We start from the raw sequence: 18,597 nt of genomic DNA on the forward strand, positions 1-18,597 counted from the left end.
AAGAAATCTCAGGTGACTTAGTTTGCTAGTGCCTACTCTACTGAAGAACTGGGTTTTCGTTCTTGAGAAGAAACTCATGGAAGGGTGTGTTTCCTATCACAGGTACACATGCTAATTTTTTTTTGTTGAATTTTCTTGGTGCGACTTATGCCAAGTAATTATAAAGATTTTTTTTTTTTTGTCTTCTTGATGAATATTTCATGAAGGCTATGAAGTCGGAAGAGGAAAGTCCTGGGTGTAAGAGTTTTTTCTACCTCATTTATTTTTTATTTTTTGTAGCCGCAGTGTCTGTTTTCCTACTTTAAGATCACTGGGCTGCTCTGCCTATGGAGTAGCCACTCTTTTATCCCTCTGCTTTCTTAATAAACTTGCTTTCACTTAAAACAAACAACCAACCAACCAACCAAAAAAAAAAAAAAAAAAAAAAACTGAAGTATTCCCAGGTCCCGTCTAAAACCTAAGAGTTGATGTATTGGCAAGAAGAGCTGAACATTCAAGATGGTTTTGTGGTGCCTTTTTTTCTAATCTCCTTTTGTACATGTTAATACTGAGCAAACAAAACACTGCTCTCGGTTTAACAAGAAAGGAGGAAGAAAGACCCTAACTTCTGAGAGAGAAGTCTTTCCCCTCTATGTGGAAGGCCCTGACTGAAATGTGGATCCAAGACTGGTAGCCAAAGTGCTGTCTCTTAGTTGTTGTACCTTACTTTGGGATTCCCCTCTTTTCTTCCCCCTGGCAAGGTGTGCCTTTCTTTCTGGTATTGTAAGTGAACACAATAATAGTACCTGTTTCCACTGTGAAGTGGGATACTATCTCAGAAAACACACCAGTGGCTGTCTCACTGTCGAACTAATGCCTTGTGAATGTATGATCTATGGAAATACCCTTGTAGTTGTACCTGCTGATAACTATCTGTCTGTCGGAAAATAAATTCTGAACGTCCCCAGCCCTGTCACCCGCCATCCCCCACAAAAAAAAAAGACCAGCTCTGTCCTGGCCCAGCAGCAGCTGATTTCCTGCATATGTCACTGGCCCTGGAAGTGGGTCTGGAAACTTCTTTCAGGAACAATGACTATGAGACTTTTCTCACCTACACATCTGTCAGCAAGCGAAGAAGAGTAGGCGGCCAAGATGTGATATGCACAAGCAGCTAGCATCAAGGAAAAGGTTAGAAAAAAAAAAATTCTGCTAAACTGAGTGAAGCACATTAGGAACCATGCAAAAGAATGACTGTATTGAAGCACAGCTTCCCCTAGTTGATGAATAATCTAAGGCTAAAGCTGGGCTCAACACCAACAAAAAGCAAAAGTCTACTACTACTGAAGGAGGTACAGAAAACTTTCTCCTGCCCAAGACCTGCCACAGATACACAAAGTCTGGCTGCCATACAGAGGAAGGGGAAGAATGCTGGGAAAACCCCAAACCCAAGGTCTGTACTCACAGGGTCTGCTAAAGATGGAGACTGGAGGCTGGGCACAGTGGCTCACACCTGTAATCCCAGCACTTTGGGAGGCCAAGGCGGGCAGATCACCTAAGGTTGGAGTTTGAGAACAGACTGACCAACATGGAGAAACCCCATTTCCACTAAAAATACAAAATTAGCCGGGCTTGGTGGCACATTCTGTAATCCCAGCTACTCAGGAGGCTGAGGAGAGAGAATCGCTTGAACCCAGGAGGCAGAGGTTGTAGTGAGCCGAGATTGCACCACTGTACTCCAGCCTCAGCAACAAGAGCGAAATTCCGTCTCAAAAAAAAAGAAAAAAAGATTGAGACTGGATCAAGACAATGAGAACCTCCCTACCTTGACTTCAAGCTAAGAACCACTGAAAAGCAATTGCAGCTTACCCCTAGGAGACAGGCAAGAGTGTAGAGAAAAAGTCCCTTTGTAGCAAAGGATTAAGGGATAGTTCAGAGCTGAAGAAGCAGTAGGAAGACTGAGAAAAAAATAAACCTATACAACTCAGGCTCCCCGCTAAGCACAAGACAAAAACCCATTACTGGAGAAATTTGAAGCATATGGTGCATTTAAGTTAACAATATCAAAAAGAAAGCCCAGGCCGGGCGCGGTGGCTCAAGCCCGTAATCCCAGCACTTTGGGAGGCCGAGACGGGCGGATCACGAGGTCAGGAGATCAAGACCATCCTGGCGAACACAGTGAAACCCCGTCTCTACTAAAAATACAAAAAAAAACTAGCCGGGCGAGGTGGCGGGCGCCTGTAGTCCCAGCTACTTGGGAGGCTGAGGCAGGAGAATGGCGTGAACCCGGGAGGCGGAGCTTGCAGTGAGCGGAGATCGCGCCACTGCACTCCAGCCTGGGCGACAGAGCAAGACTCCGCCTCAAAAAAAAAAAAAAAAAAAAAAAAAGAAAACCCAAACCCAGCTCAACTCTGGCTAACAGCCTAACACAAACTAACAGCATGAAACAAAAGCATGCCCATTTCTGAGGATAAAGACAATTTACCTAATTCTCTGTTCCACTACATAATATCCAATATTCAATCAAAAATTACAAGACACAGGCTGGACATGGTGGCTCATGCTTGTAATCCCAGCACTTTGGGAGGCCGAGGCAGGCAGATCACTTGAGGTCAGGAGTTCGAGATCAGCCTGGCCAACATGGCGAAATCCCACCTCTACTGAAAGTATAAAAATATAAAAACATGCCTGTAATCTCAGCTACTTAGGAGGTTGAGACAGGAGAGTCACTTGAACCCAGGACGCCGAGGTTGCAGTGAGCCAAGATAGTACCATCCATACCATCCAGCCTGGGCAACAAAAGAAAAACTCTGTCTCAAAAAAAAAAAAAAAAATGTACAAGATATGGCTGGGTGAGGTGGCTCACATTTGTAATCTCAGGACTTTGGGAGGCCAAAGCAGGCAGATCACCTGAAGTCAGGAGTTCCAGACCAGGCTGGTTAACATGGTGAAACCTCATCTCTACTAAAAACACAAAATTAGCCAAGCGTGGTGGTGCATGCCTGTAATCCCAGCTACTCAGGAGGCTGAGGCAGGAGAAACACTTGAACCTGGGAGGCGGAGGTTGCAGTGAGCTCAGATTGTGCCATTGCACTCCAGCCTGGGCAACAAGAGCGAAACTCCATCTCAAAAAAAAAAAAAAAATTAGCCTGGCATGGTGGCAGGCACCTGTAATCCCAGCTACTCGGGAGGCTAAGGCAGAAGAATTGCTTGATACAGGGAAGGAGGTTGCAGTGAGCCGAGATTGAGCCACTGTACTCTAGCCTGGGTGAAAACAGCAGTGAAAACTGCTTCAAAAAAAAAAAAAAAGCCGGGCGCAGTGGCTCACGCCTATAATTCCAGCACTCTGGGAGGATGAGACCAGCGGATCACGAGGTCAGGAGATCGAGACCATCCTGGCTAATATGGTGAAACCCTGTCTCTACTAAAAATACAAAAAAATTAGCTGGGCGTGATGGTGGGCACCTGTAGTCCCACAGCTACTGGGGAGGCTGAGGCAGGAGAATGGCGTGAACCCAGGAGGCAGAGCTTACAGTGAGCCTAGATCGCACCACCGCACTCCAGCCTGGGCGACAGAGCAAGACTCTGTCTGAAAAAAAAAAAAAAGGAAAGAAAAACACAAAAATCAAGAACGGTTGGGAGGTGGGATGGGGGGAAACAACCTTATCAAGAGATAAGCAATAAACACAACCAGACGCAGATGACCCAGATGTTGGAACTATCAGACAGGGGCCAAAATAACTATGATTAATATGTTAAAGGTAGACAACATGCATGAACAAATGAGGAATTTCAGCAAAGGTGAAAACTAAAATTAGAATCAAACTAAAATACTAGAATTTTTTTTTTTTTTTTTTTTTTTTGAGACGGAGTCTCGCTCTGTCGCCCGGGCTGGAGTGCAGTGGCCGGATCTCAGCTCACTGCAAGCTCCGCCTCCCGGGTTTACGCCATTCTCCTGCCTCAGCCTCCCGAGTAGCTGGGACTACAGGCGCCCGCCACCTCACCCGGCTAGTTTTTTGTATTTTTTAGTAGAGACGGGGTTTCACCATGTTAGCCAGGATGGTCTCGATCTTCTGACCTCGTGATCCGCCCGTCTCGGCCTCCCAAAGCACTGGGATTACAGGCTTGAGCCACCGCGCCTGGCCTAGAAATTTTTAAAACATGGCATCAGAGGTTAACAGGCTCATTAGCCGATTACACAGAGCTGAGGGAACCATCAGTGACCCTGAAGACAGGTCAATAGAAATTTTTAAATGGAGGCTGGGCACAGTGGTTCATGCTTGTAATACCAATACTTTGGGAGGCCAAGGCAGGAGGACCACTTGAGGCCCAGAGTTTGAGACCAGCTTGACCACCTAAGGCCCAGAGTTTGGGACCAGCTTGTCTCAAGAAAACAAAAAGAAAAAAAAGAAATTAACCAAACTAAAGCACAAAAAGAGAATAAAAGAAATCAGAACAGAGCATCCAAGAGTTGTAGGACAAGATCAAATCGTCTAACATATATGTAATTGGGGTCTTGGATGAACAAGAGGGAACAGGACAGAAGAAATACTTGAAGAGATAAAGGCCAAGAATTTCCCAAAATTAACAAAAAAAACCACCCAGATCAAAAAAGCACAGGGCACCCTAAGCAATACTTAAAAAAAGAAAAATCCCACACCTAGACACATCATAGTCAAACTGCTAAAAACCAGAGATAAAAAGTCAACCTTGAAGTCATTTATCTGTGTTTCCTTCCAGTGCTTATTCATATATATTCATTTTTTTCCCTCACAGGTAATACAATATAATTCATGTTCACCTAAGAGTATTTTCTTTGGCTACTTTAGTCTCAGTTTCCCAATCTGTAAAAAAGGAATATCACATTCCACTCAATCCCATGTAGTTACGGTAAAGAATACCAATACAAATGTTCAAGCAACTGTGACATACTCCACAAACAGAATATATTTTCACGATTATTGCCTTACAGGACGTGCAGTCTAAAACCCTGGTTTAGATGGAGAAACTGGGTCTCAGGAGAAGTGACTTACCCAAAGTCACACATACTTACAGGGATCAGAAATTTTGACAATCAAACACTCTTAGGTTAAATGAATTATAGTGTATTACCTATGAGGGGAAAAAAATGAATGTGTATGAACAAGCTCTGCAAGGAAACACAGATAAATGAAATCAGTTGCTGTGGCAGGGTAGAAGGTGATTTAATCCCTGCGTTTTCATGTTGTTCATGCAATAAATAATCCGGGGAAAATGCACAATGTAGTTAATTACCTTTATTGCTTTTATGGTTTCACCACCAACTTCCAAAGAGCTTCTGGGGCAATGACTGTCCCACAGTTCCCCTAATTCTCACAAAGGGCCTAGAACACAGGCAGGTGTGTAGTTGAGGATGTGCTAGAGTAAGTTTTGTGGGGATATGAGGCTCAAACTGGTCTAGAATGATATAAAATAATGAGATAGCAAAAAAAAAAAGAGTGAAAGGGCATTCTAGTGGGGTTACTCTGTGAACAACTGTACAGAATTGGTTTGTTGCTGTTGTTGTTTTGCTTTTTGTTTTTTGTTTTTTTTTTTTGAGATGGAGTTACTCTGTCATCCAAGTTGAAGTGCAGTGGTACGATCTCAGCTCACTGCAGCCTCCGCCTCCGCCTCCTGGTTCAAATGTTCCTCCCACCTCAGCCTCCCAAGTAGCTGGGATTACAGGCCCCACTACACCCGGCTAATTTCTGTATTTTTTTAGTAAAGACAGGGTTTCACCATGTTGGCTAGGCTCGTCTCCAATTCCTGACCTCAAGTGATCCACCCACCTTGGCCTCCCAAAGTGCTGAGATTACAGGCATGAACCACTGCGCTCGGCGACAATGGTATAGAATTAGGATTAAGAATATTATAAGCCAGTTATTGTGAGGCCGAGGTGGGCGGATCACAAGGTCAGCCGATCGAGACCATCTTGGCTAACAACGGTGAAACCCCATCTGTACCAAAAAAATACAAAAAATTAGCTGCGCTTGGTGACGGGCGCCTGTAGTCCCAGCTACTCAGGAGGCTGAGGCAGGAGAATGGCGTGAACCCGAGAGGTGGAGTTTGCAGTGAGCCGAGATCATGCCACTGTACTTTAGGCCTGAGTGACACAGCAAAACTCCATCTCAAAAAAAAAAAAAAAAAAGAAAAGAATATTATAAGCCAGTTTGCACTTAAGAAAAAAAAAGATTATAAGCCAGGCCAGGCAAGGTGGCTCACACCTGTAACCCTGGCACTTTGGAAGGCCAAAGTGGATTGCTTGAGTTCAGAAGTTTGACACCAGCCTGGGCAGCATGGCGAAACCCCATCTCTACAAAAAATGCAAAAATTCACCAGGTGTGGTGGCATGCACCTGTAGTCTCAACTACTTGGGGGGCCAAGGCAGAAGGATCACTTGAACCCGGGAGGTTGAGGTTGCAGTGAGCCAAGATCACACTACTGCACTCCAGCCTAGGTGATAAAGTGAGACCCTGTTTCAGAAAAAAAAAAATTATGTGTGTGTGTGTGTGTGTGTGTGTGTGTACATATAAAAATTATATATGTGTATATATATGCGCGCATGTGTGTATACATATATACACATATATGCCAAGAGTAAGTATTAGGGGAATAAAGCTTAAAATAAAAAAATAAGAAAATGAAAGGACAGGTGTTTATTTACCTTTTCAATCGGCTTTCCCAGGTTAAAAGATATTTTATTTTTGAGACAGGGTGTTGTTACTCTGTCACCCAGGCCGGAGTGCAGCAGTGCAGTCACAGCTCATTGCAGCCTTGATCTCCCAGGCTCAGGTGATCCTCCCACCTCAGTGTTCAGGGTAGCTGGGCCACCATGCCTGGCTAATTTTTGTACTTTTTGTAGAGACTGGGTTTTGCCATGTTGCCCAGACTGGTCTCAAACTCCTGGGCTCAAGTGGTCCACTCACCTTGGCCTCCCAAAGAACTTGGATTACAGGTGTGAGCCACTGTGCACAGCTGAAAGGCATTCATTCATTCATTCATTCATTCATCTATTTGACAGAGTCTTGCTCTGTTGACCAGGCTGGAGTGCAGTGGTGCGATCTTGGCTCACTGCAACCTCCACCTCCTGGGTTCAAGCAATTCTTATTCCTCAGCCTCCCAAGTAGCTGGGATTACAGGTGCCCACCACCATGCCCGGCTAATTTCTGTATTTTTAGTACACACAGGATTTCACCACATTGGCCAAGGTGGTCTTGAACTCCTGACCTCAGGTGACCCACCCGCCTCACCTCCCAAAGTGCTGGGATTACAGGTATGAGCCACCACACCTGGCCAAGGCATTTATTTTTAATTTCACTGTAAATCAGGTAGTTTCCAAGCCAACATTTTTTTTTAATGTCATGAAAACAGGTTTGATTAAAAAGAATCCCAGGTAGAGTAAGAATCACACATTCCTATCCTTTAAAAAGAAACAAACAAACAAAAACACCCCCTGGGAATCAGTCTTCTGAACTCACATAAATTCCCTTCCCACAGCATGTTTCTGTAGTCATGTTGAAAAATACACACATACACACACAGAGAGGAGCCTCTGGAGTCATGAGGACCACCCACTCACATAGACTCTCCTCAAATATTGAACAACATCCTGAATCAGACAGGGGGTGTCATATTGTTGCTTAAAACAAGTGACAGCCTATGGTTCCTTCTGCCCTGGTGTATAAAATGTGTTTCATATTAGCCACATATGAAATATTTCTTTTTGTTTTGAGATGGAGTCTCACTCCCATCACACAGGCTGGAGTGCAGTGGCACGATCTCAGCTCACGGCAACCTCCACTTCCCAGGTTCAAGCAATTCTCCTTCCTCAGCCTCCCAAGTAGCTGGCATTACAGGCATGCGCCACCACGCCCAACTAATTTTTGTATTTTTAGTAGAGACGGGGTTTTGCCATGTTGGCCAGGCTGGTCTCGAATTCCTGACCTCAGGTGATCCATCCGCCTCGGCCTCCCAAACTGCTAGAATTACAGGTGTGACTCACCACGCCCGGCCGGATGATTTTCAAAGGATCAGTCTTCTGTAGAAGTACAAAAGGAAAAGTGACGGAGTTTGGAGGGAGAGGGGGAAAAGAAATCAAAAGTTAGAAGACAAAAAAGAAGCCAGGCATGGTGGTGTATGCCTGTAATCCCAGATACTCGCGAGGATGAGGCAGGAAAATCACTTGAACCCAGGAGGCAGAGGCTGCAGTGAGCCAAGATTGCACCTTTGCACTCTAGCCTGGGCAACAAAGTGAAACTCTGTCTCCAAAAAAAAAAAAAGGAAAAAAGAAAAAAAAAAGGGCAGGGCGCGGTGGCTCACACCTGTAATCCCAGCACTTTGGGAGGCCAAGGCAGGTGGATCACGAGGTCAGGAGATCGAGATCATCCTGGCTAACACAGTAAAACCCGTTCTCTATTAAAAATACAAAAAATTAGCCAGGCGTGGTGGCGGGTGCCTATAGTCCCAGCTACTTGGGAGGCTGAGGCAGGAGAATGGTGTGAAGCTGGGAGGCGGAGCTTGCAGTGAGCCAAGATCGTGCCACTGCACTCCAGCCTGGGTGACAGGGCGAGACTCCGTCTGAGACTCCATCTCAAAAAAAAAAAATAAAAAAAAAAAAAAGGCCAGGCACAGTGACTCACACTTGTACCCCCAGCACTTTGGGAGGCTGAGGCAGGCAGATCACGAAGTCAGGAGTTCAAGACCAGCCTGGCCAAGATGGTGAAACCAAGTCTCTACTAAAAATACAAAAATTTGCCCAGTGCCATGGCAGATGCCTGTAATCCCAGCTAATCAGGAGACTGAGGCAAGAGAATCACTCGAGCCCAGGGGAAGAAGGTTGTAGTGAGCCGAGATAGCACCACTGCACTTCAGCCTGCGCAACAGAGTGAGACTTTGTCTCAAAAAAAAAATAACAGAATAACACCCTTAGAAAACCAAATACTACATGTTCTCCCTTACACATGGGAGCTAAATATAGAAACAAAAAGGGGAACAACAGACACTGAGGCCCATTTGAGGATGGAGGGTAGGAAGAGGGACAAGTTCAGAAAAAATAACTATTGAGCACTTGGCTCAATACCTGGATGATATAATGTATACAACAAACCCCAGTGACACAAGTGTACCTATGCAACAAACCTGCACATATACTCCTGAACCTAAACTAAAAGTTTAAAAATAAATGGAATATTTGGATGCATTGATAAAAATTAAATTACTATAAATTCTACAAATTGTTAAAGGAATAAAGTTTTAGTCAGCAACACTGCTAAATTGCTATTAATACATTTTTGTAAACAAACAAAAAGAACATCACCTTTACTTGACAGGGACAAAGGAGGGACATAACAGTCTGATAAAGAATGAAAAATGCAGTTGAAGAGATGAGCTTCCTAAATGCCAGGCACGGTATAGCTATAAACTCATTTCATTCTCACAACATTTAAAAAAGAAAAATAAGTCTGCTGTTCCCACTTTGCAGATACAGAAATAGAGGTCAGGAGCTGTTAAGTAACTTACCCAAGGCTAGGGTTGGAACTCCAAATTTTGATCTTTTCTCCACATCATGCTGAAGAGTTCCTGTCCTTCAATCAAAATCACCCACCAACTCATCCCCAACACCAGGAATTCCCCCAGAAGTGTGATTTACTCCTTAAGGTAAAGAAACTGTGTCCTCCTAACACATAAAGGTTCCAGGAAGGACAATAAATTAAATCTACCCAAAGAGGGACGCCTTTCACAGAAACATCCAAGGCTGAGACACTTTTTTTTCCTGAGACAGAGTCTCGCACCCAGGCTGGAGTGCAGTGGCGCAATCTCCATGCAACTTCCGCCTCCCAAAGCAAATCTTGTGCCTCGGCCTCCCAAATAGCTGGGATACAGATGTGCACCACCACTTCTGGCTAATGTTTGTATTTCTTAGTAGAGATGGGGTTTTGCCATGTTAGCCAGACTGGTCTTGTACTCCCGGCCTCAAGTGATCTGCCCACCTTGGCCTTCCAAAGTGCTCGGATTACAGGCGTGAGCCACCATGCCCAGCCCAAAACCGATATATTTTGACTGGAGAAGGGACACTGGCCAGGCAGAAGTAAGTGTAAAAATTCTGGTTGCCATAAAAGAGCTGGGGTACTACTGTGGTGGGAAGGGTGGAGAGGAGGGGACAGGGAATGTTGAAAAGAAGAAAGCAGGCCGGGCGCGGTGGCTCAAGCCTGTAATCCCAGCACTTTGGGAGGCCGAGATGGGCGGATCACGAGGTCAGGAGATCGAGACCATCCTGGCTAACACAGTGAAACCCCGTCTCTACTAAAAACACAAAAACTAGCCGGGCGAGGTGGCGGGAGCCTGTAGTCCCAGCTACTCGGGAGGCTGAGGCGGGAGAATGGCGCAAACCCGGGAAGGCGGGGTTTGCAGTGAGCTGAGATCCGGCCACTGCACTCCAGTCCGGGCGACAGAGTGAGACACCGCCTCAAAAAAAAAAAAAAAAAAAAAAAAAAAAAGAAGAAAGCACTAAGAACAACCCAGGTAGAAAATCCAAAAAATATGTGGTCAGCATCAGCTGGGCACAGTGGCTCACGCCTGTAATCCCAGCACTTTGGGAGGCCAACGCGGGCAGATCACCAGGTCAGCAGATTGAGACCATCCTGGCTAACACGGTGAAACCCCGTCTCTACTAAAAACACAAAAAATTAGTCGGGTGTGGTGGCGGGCACCTGTAATCCCAGATACTCGGGAGGCTGAGGCAGGAGAAAGACGTGAACCCAGGAGGCAGAGCTTGCAGTGAGCCGAGATCGCACCACTGCACTCCAGGCTGTGCGACAGAGCAAGACTCCGTCTCAAAAAAAAAAAAAAAATGATGTAGTCAGCATCAGAAAGACAAAGGGAGCCCTGGGTCTGGTGGTGGCCACTAAACAGTGGGGCTGGCTGTTACTGAAAGGACAAGCTGGCTATGGCCTTAGAAAGATGACGTATTAGACATTATCCATTCCCTGTTCTTGAGAAACTGATATAGAAAAATATCTTTTATCCTTCCAGTCATAACGAGGAAAAAATAGTTTAAATAAATTCAAAAAAAGAAAAAGACCTTTTTCAAAACTTCCTGTATAATAATTGCCCATGCTGGTATATTAATCAGGAATGCAGTTTGCTCTTCAATGAGGGAGAAGGTCAGGATCCAGTGTGACCCAATCAGTTAAACCTCATAACTCAGAGCTGAGGCAGGAAAATAGGGTCTGGAGGTAGGGAACATAAGGCCAATTCACACTTCAGCTATAACAGGAAATATCCTCTCCATAGGTCATTAGCCGCAAATGACTTTGTAACTTTACTTCAACCTCTCCATTTACATACAGTGTACCCAAAGTAACAAATGGAATCCTCTAGGGGGTATTTAAATTCCCAAAAACTCTGCACCAGGGCCTTTTGAGCTCCTAGGCTTGGGACTGCTCCCACATTGTGGAGGGTACTTTCATTTTCAATAAATCCCTTCATCCTTTCCTTGCTTTGTGCATTTTGTCCAACTCTTTGTTCAAGACGCCATGAACCTGGGCACCCTCCACCTTTAACAGAACCATAAGGATGGTCGAGTCCCCAAGGCAAAAGCTCAGTAGCCAGTGCCCAGAAGCACACCTAAGGGCAGGAAGACACAGTCAGATGAAATACAGTACTCAAAATATGTCTCCAATTCTAGTCCACAGGAGAAATCGTCAATTCTCCAGACTTGCTTCCCCCTTATATACAAGAACAGCTGTTTGTTACAGCTGGACTCTTCTCTCTGCCCAAATACACACAGGAGGGTCAGCAAATCTCATCACTGAGCACACATCACCTCTGGGAAAAACCCTACCCCCAGATCACTTTCCAACAACCTTCAGGGAATCCTGATTTCAGGATCAGGACTGGAAGTCAATACAGGTGCTCACTGAAGCATTTGTTTTTTTGTTTTTTTGAGACAGGGTCTCACTTTGTTGCGCAGACTGGAGTGCAGTGGTGCAATCACGGCTCACTGCAGCCTCGATCTCCTGGGCACAGGAGATCCTCCCTCCCACTTCAGTTTCTCAAGTAACTGGACTACAGGCATGCACCACCATGCCTGGCTGATTTTTGTAATTTTTTGTAGAAACAGGGTTTCACTATGTTGCCCAGGTTGGTCTTATATTTCTAGGGATCAAGCGATCCACCCACCTAACCCTCCCAAAGTGCTGGGATTACAAGCGTGAGCCACTGCACCTGGTCAACATTCAACATGTTAAACTAGGGGTAGAAAACTATTAGTTAGACCATCAAATTAACAGCAGTTGGCCTAGTAAAGTCAAAAGCTACCTAGAAGTAATATCACAGAAAGAAACTTAATTAAAACCAAAGCTTATAGTGCTTGCTTCTGTCTTCTGAAAAAAGATGTGGGGTGGGGAAATAAGTCTTTGGGCTAACAATACCTGTTCACAGTGGGATCTGACTCTACTAGAGGACCAGAAAGCTTGCCCATAGTTTAGAAGGGTCTGCTCCTGAGCCTTGGGGTGGGCAGAAGCAGGCCTGAACAGCACGTAGAGGTGGAGCTGGAGAGCTGAATTATGTTGCAAAATAAAATGAGAAAAGCTTGTTTGGGGACTCATTAAAAGCAGCAAGAGTAGGAAAGGAGGTACCATGGCAGGGTAGCAAAGGTCATTTAAGACCAAAGACACCTAATACCATTAGATTTTAAGTTACCTGTATTGCTGTAATATAATACACCCTCCCCTCCCCAGACCTTCCAAGTCCAATCTGCTGTGCACACAAATAGCTTTGTGTATATTTTGTTCTCACTGTTGTTTAGTGGAAACCAAGGAAAAGGGGCCAAATTCCAAGTTAGTTCAAGAACAGAGCAAAAAGAAGAGAAAAAACACGGAAAGGGAAATGTGAGTCCCACAGCAGAACTGACCATGAGAATCTAAACCTCGGGGAGTGCTCTAATCTAGAAAAGGGCATGGGATAGGGAACTTGAGTGGCTCTCTGGGTTACATCCATTTATGCCTACAGCTGTGAAAATACAATGCAGATTTACTATGGAGCGTCTACTCCACGACAAGCACTATGTACACTAGAGGCTAAGTTATGAAGACAAGATCCCTGCCCTCACAAGGCAGTCTGAAAGGTGAGTGTGTGGGTGGGTGTGTGTGTTTGGGGGGGATTGTGGGGGCGTGTGTATCGCAATGTAAGCCAAACATAGGAAAGGATACTAACAAGTATAGCAACAACTATACAACAAGTATAGCAACAACCTACAGGGTAGGGTAGGTCAAAATGCTAAAAGCAAGGTAGGCAAGGGGGGCTAGGGGAACATATAGAAAAACTCCCTAATTACATCTAAGATAAGGGAGGGAAAGTGAAGGTCAGAAAATGTAATCCCCACATTTAATCCTGAGAATATCAGTGTTCAGAGCAGATAGGAAGAGAAACGCAAACCAGGCTTAGGGATCAGCATGTGCAAAATGGCACTGAACACTACAAGCCATTTCAAGTGGCCAAAGAGTGCATGCATCCAGGTGAGTGACGAGATGGGGCTGCAGGTAAACTGAGCTAGACCGTGAAGGGCACAGCACACCATGCTAAAGAATTAGGTTTAGAAGGTGAGTGGGGAGCTAGGGTGACTTCTGTAATTTGACTTCTATAATATTATCAGGCCTAAAAAAACTAATGTGTGCTAATTACAAAAAAATCCAGCCAGTCTAGAAATGTATAAAGTAAAACTCTATGTTCCACCTTCCCTCAGGTAACTACTGTTAACACTGTAGAATATATACACTTCTAGATTTCTTTGAAATACATTTACAGTGAATATAGTACGTTTTGTTTAATGAAAATGGAATTATAATACACATATTGTTCTGCAACAGCAAATCTAAAGAAATTGACAAGATCAGTTTTATATTTTGGAACCAAGAGTCTGGCAACTTAGAAATGGGAGAGTCAAGCCAGGGAAGTCAGCTTGAAGGCAACAAGGAAAACAAGACAAGATGAGAGTTAGAACACCACAGTAACCAGGCAATAAAGAGCGGGGACAGAAACTGAAGGGAGAGTTGGCAAGACTGGGTGATGATCTGGATATGGGGGGAGAGAGGGAGGAGTTGAGAGTGATTCCAGGTTTCTGGCTGGGCATCCAGGGGGACCTCATTTACCACATCACAAAAATGAGGACTAGACAGCTTTGGGGGTTAGGAGGATGTTGTATAATAAATAATTTGGCTGGCCTTTTTCCCCGGTTTCTGGAGGTAACCTCTAAATCTTTGGAATTTCTCGAGTAATAGGAGTGTCTTTGTTATTCACAGTGGGCCCTGATAGTTTACGCCAATAAAGTGACTTAACGTGGGCCCCCAGTTAGCTTAAAAAGATGGCACAGGGACAATGGACACCAGGACTCCAAGATGGCATCCGTCGTACCAGTGAAGGACAAGAAACTTCTGGAGGTCAAACTAGGGGAGCTGCCAAACTGGATTTTGATGTAGGACTTCAGCAATGGTGGCACTACCGGAGCACTTTGAAGAGGTTACTACCGGTACTACAAGTATTACATCAACATGAAGAAGGGAAACATCTCAGGGGTTACCATCATGCTGGCAGGCTACGTGCTCTTCAGCTACTGCCTTTTCTACAAGGAGCTCAAGCACAGGTGGCTATGCAAGCACCACTGAAGAAGAGGGCATGCTCTACACTCCCCGCCATGACCTTCTTGGCCCAAGCCCCTCCATAAGGAATACAATCTCTATCGCTGCTGAATCCTTTCATATCCTAATGGGAATTAACCTCCAAATAAAAGATGACTGGGGAAAAAAAAAAAAAAGAAAAGACACAGGATGGGGTCTGGCCATACCAGAAAGACCAATCATGTGATTACAAGGTTGGGGCTCTGAGCCATGTAATACAGTCTAACCTGCAGTGAGTAAAGGGGCTAGAGATTGAGTTCAATCACACGACCAATGACGATTCAACCAACCATGCCTATGTTAGGAGACCCCAATAAAAACTCTGGACACTGAAGATCAGGTGAGCTTCCCTGGTTAACAATACTCTAAGCATATTGTTACACATCAATGTACTAGGAGAGTTACTGTGCCCTGATTCCATGAGGTGAGGACACCAGAAACTTTACATCTGGGACCCTCCCAGGCCTCATCCTATATGCCTCTTCTTTTGGCTGCTCCTGATTTGTACCCCTTTTGCTATAATAAAATTGTAATCAGAAATACAGTGCATTCCTGAGTTCTGTGAATTGCTCTAGCAAACTATGGAAGTGAATGAGAGGATAGTGAAAACCCTCCAATGTGTAGCCAGTTCAACAGAGGTGTGTGTGGTCAGGAAACCCCTAAGACTGTAACAGTCTTATAAAGGGCAGTCTTACAGAGGACTGTGAGTTTAACCTATGAGGTCTGCCTGACTCTGGGTAGTTAGCATCAGAAGTCATCACAGGTGACAAGAGGATTATTTTCTGGACAAGGTGAGTTGGAGATATACCCTGCAGGCTCTACAGGTGGAGCTACTCAGTATGTGGCTGACCAGATAGGCCAGAAACTCCTAACAGAGACCTGACGCAGGTTCACAAGTCTAAGATGATGACAAGAGCCAGGAATGCAGAGGATATCAAAAGTGCAAGTGTAAATAATTAAAAAAAAAAAAAAGAAAAAGTCCCTTCATCATAAATAAGGTTACAAAAAAAAAAAAAAAGAAAGAAAGAAAGAAAGAAAGAAAAAATAACAAAAGAGTAGACCCAAAAACCCCAAGACAGGCCCAGATGCCTGCTTTGGGGATACAGTCCTTCACTCCTCAAAACAGCAGAAGTCACTCACCCTTTGTGTTCCCATAGCCTGTGCTGTATCACACACCAGAGTGAGAGCATGTGTCACAATGCCTTGCAATTACATGCTCATATCCTCAATTAAGCTGGAAGTACCCCCAAACTTGAATCTAACCCAGTGTGAGGTATACAATAAACAAACAAACAAAAAAGCCTACAATACAGAAATGGATGAGAATCTGCCATGAGAAATATTTCTGAGGTTGCTGAATTCCTGTAATATTTTTAGCTGTGTGAAATCTGCCATAATCTTTTTTCTTGTTACTAAAGTTCATAATTTGTTTTAGTATTACAAACAGGTAGACACAGGGAGGTCAGAGAACTTTAAACATCAACAAATTTTTTATTCTGGCTAGAGCAGGTTAGTTGCCCTAAGTCTCATTTACAATTTTTTGTTTTGCTTTAATGCTTGTTCCAATCCCACTGAGGAAAATGCAGTGCTGAAGCACCAAGAAGAGAAGAGTCAAGCTTATTTCCTTAGGATCAAGATGGTACTAGACACCAGCCCAGAATGCTTCAGGACATTTAGGGTTGAGCAAAGAGCAGCTTGACATCCTAGCTTCTAAAAATTTCCACAAGGGGCTGGGCATGGTGGCTCACGCCTGTAATCCCAGTACTTTGGGAGGCCAAGGCGGGTGGATCACTTGAGGTCAGGAGTTCAAGGCCAGCCTGGCCAACATGGTGAAACCATCTCTACTAAAAATACAAAAATTAGCTGGGCGTGGTGGCGCATGCCTGTAGTCCCAGCTACTTGAGAGCTGAGGCACGAGAATCGCTTGTAAACCCGGGAGGAGGTTGCAGTGAGCCAACCAGAGTGCACGCCATTGCACTCCAGCCTGGGCGACAGAGCAAGACTCTGTCAAAATAATAATAATAATAATAATAATAATAATAATAATAATAAATAAAATTGCCACAAGGGCCAGGCACAGTGGCATGTGCCTGTAGTCCCAGCTGCTCAGGAGACTGAGGTGTAAGGATGGCTTGAAGCCAGGAGTTTGAGGCTGCAGTGCACTATGACTGCACCTGTGAATAGCCACTGAGCTCCAGTCTGGGCAATACAGCAAGACCCCATCTCAAAACAAACACAAATTGCCATAAGAATATTTGTTTTAAAATTTAAATATCTAAAATGCATGTAAGGTATCAGTGTGACCAGGATGCAATCTAAGTATGCAGCTTTTGGGCCAAATCACCACTTATGTGCTCAGGCAGAGTAGACACCTGGGTAAATGTAAAAATTATCATTTGAAACCTTCAAAGAAATGGAGTCAAGAGCTACACAAATGCAAGAGATACTGGCTTCCTTGAGTAGAAGAGCTGTCCAGAAAACTGAAGTCTAAAAATTGCTGAGTTCAGCTTTCCAGATCCTTGGAAGCCTCCTGAAGACTTCGTTTTTAGGTGCTTAATGCTTTCACTACCTGGTCAAAGAATCAGCTCAAAGAAGCCTTTCACAGTACAGCCAAGTCCAGCCCATTACGTCTACCAGCCCATAGCAAAGGCAGAGGTGTTTCCACATATCAAACCGTAGTCCTGAAACTGATTCCTAAACACTGGTTTGCATTATTATCTATGCAATAAGTTTACAAAGGATAGTTGCTTTTACAGCAACACCAAAGCTCAGCAAATTCAGTTCACTTATTTCATTTCATATATACTTACTGGATTTTTGAAGGCTATTTTTATTTGCAAAATTGCAGCCTCCATCAATAATTTGTCTCCAGGCCGGGCGCGGTGGCTCAAGCCTGTAATCCCAGCACTTTGGGAGGCCGAGACGGGCGGATCACGAGGTCAGGAGATTGAGACCATGCTGGCTAACACGATGAAACCCCATCTCTACTAAAAAATACAAAAAAACTAGCCGGGCGAGGTGGCGAGTGCCTGTAGTCCCAGCTACTCGGGAGGCTGAGGCAGGAGAATGGCCTGAACCCGGGAGGCGGAGCTTGCAGTGAGCTGAGATCCGGCCACTGCACTCTAGCCCGGGCGACAGAGCGAGACTCCATCTCAAACAAACAAAAAAATAATAATTTGTCTCCAATGTATAAACTATATTCTTAACAAAAAGAACCAAAATTGTGGAAGCAACCCTGAACTTGAAGTCAGAGGGTCTGGAGCCCTCTATAAATGCTGCTGGTAACTGGTCATCTGACCATGGGCAAGATTTCTCTCCTGCCTTAAATGGAAGCACACTGTTGTCCTGTATCACAAGGGACTGTTATGAGCACCTGGACAGAGAATGGGTGGGAATGTGTTTTAAAATGGGTAAATAGGTAAACACATTAAAGAGATACTTTTCTAATAGATATAGATATATATCTTTTCTTCTGACTTATCCTTGGTTAGAAAAGAATGTGATTTTGGATGACACCACATTCACTGTGAATCTTGAAAGTACACTAAAGAATACACCAATGATCAAAGTTAGAAAACAAAATCTGTTGAAAAACACTCTAAAGGATCTTAAACTTGAATTCTTAGCTGCAGGGAAAAGGCAATAGCAAAACCAGTATTACTGGCATTCTTAGGACTTTGGTCACTTTGGGTCAAAAATCTGCAGGGTCTGTCTGGCATTTAAAAAAGAAGCAGATAAAAAGATTTGTCTACCAAGCTCTTCCTCTTCACTTCTCCCCACCTACTTCCTTTTCTTCCAGAGGAGAAGGGCTCTCATTTACCCACTGGTTTGCCACATCCTGCCTAAGAAGCTACTTCCTGGGAGCTGTCTGGGCTATTCTGAGAGGAGCTTTAACTGTTTCAGACCCTCAGACCCTAGTATATTCATG

General features: G+C 44.4%; 1 protein-coding gene and 1 pseudogene across 1 annotated transcript in view; one reads left to right on the forward strand and one right to left on the reverse strand.

The window, feature by feature from the left end:
- The window catches only part of MAP2K1 (mitogen-activated protein kinase kinase 1), a 118,558-nt gene that overhangs the window by 74,657 nt on the left and 25,304 nt on the right, over window positions 1-18,597 (reverse strand). The gene's annotated exons all lie outside the window — the stretch shown is intronic.
- LOC104662572 lies at window positions 14,391-14,657 on the forward strand (annotated as a pseudogene).

This window comes from Rhinopithecus roxellana, chromosome 5 (genome assembly GCF_007565055.1).
Source record: "Rhinopithecus roxellana isolate Shanxi Qingling chromosome 5, ASM756505v1, whole genome shotgun sequence".
In the NCBI taxonomy this organism is placed as follows: domain Eukaryota; kingdom Metazoa; phylum Chordata; class Mammalia; order Primates; family Cercopithecidae; genus Rhinopithecus; species Rhinopithecus roxellana.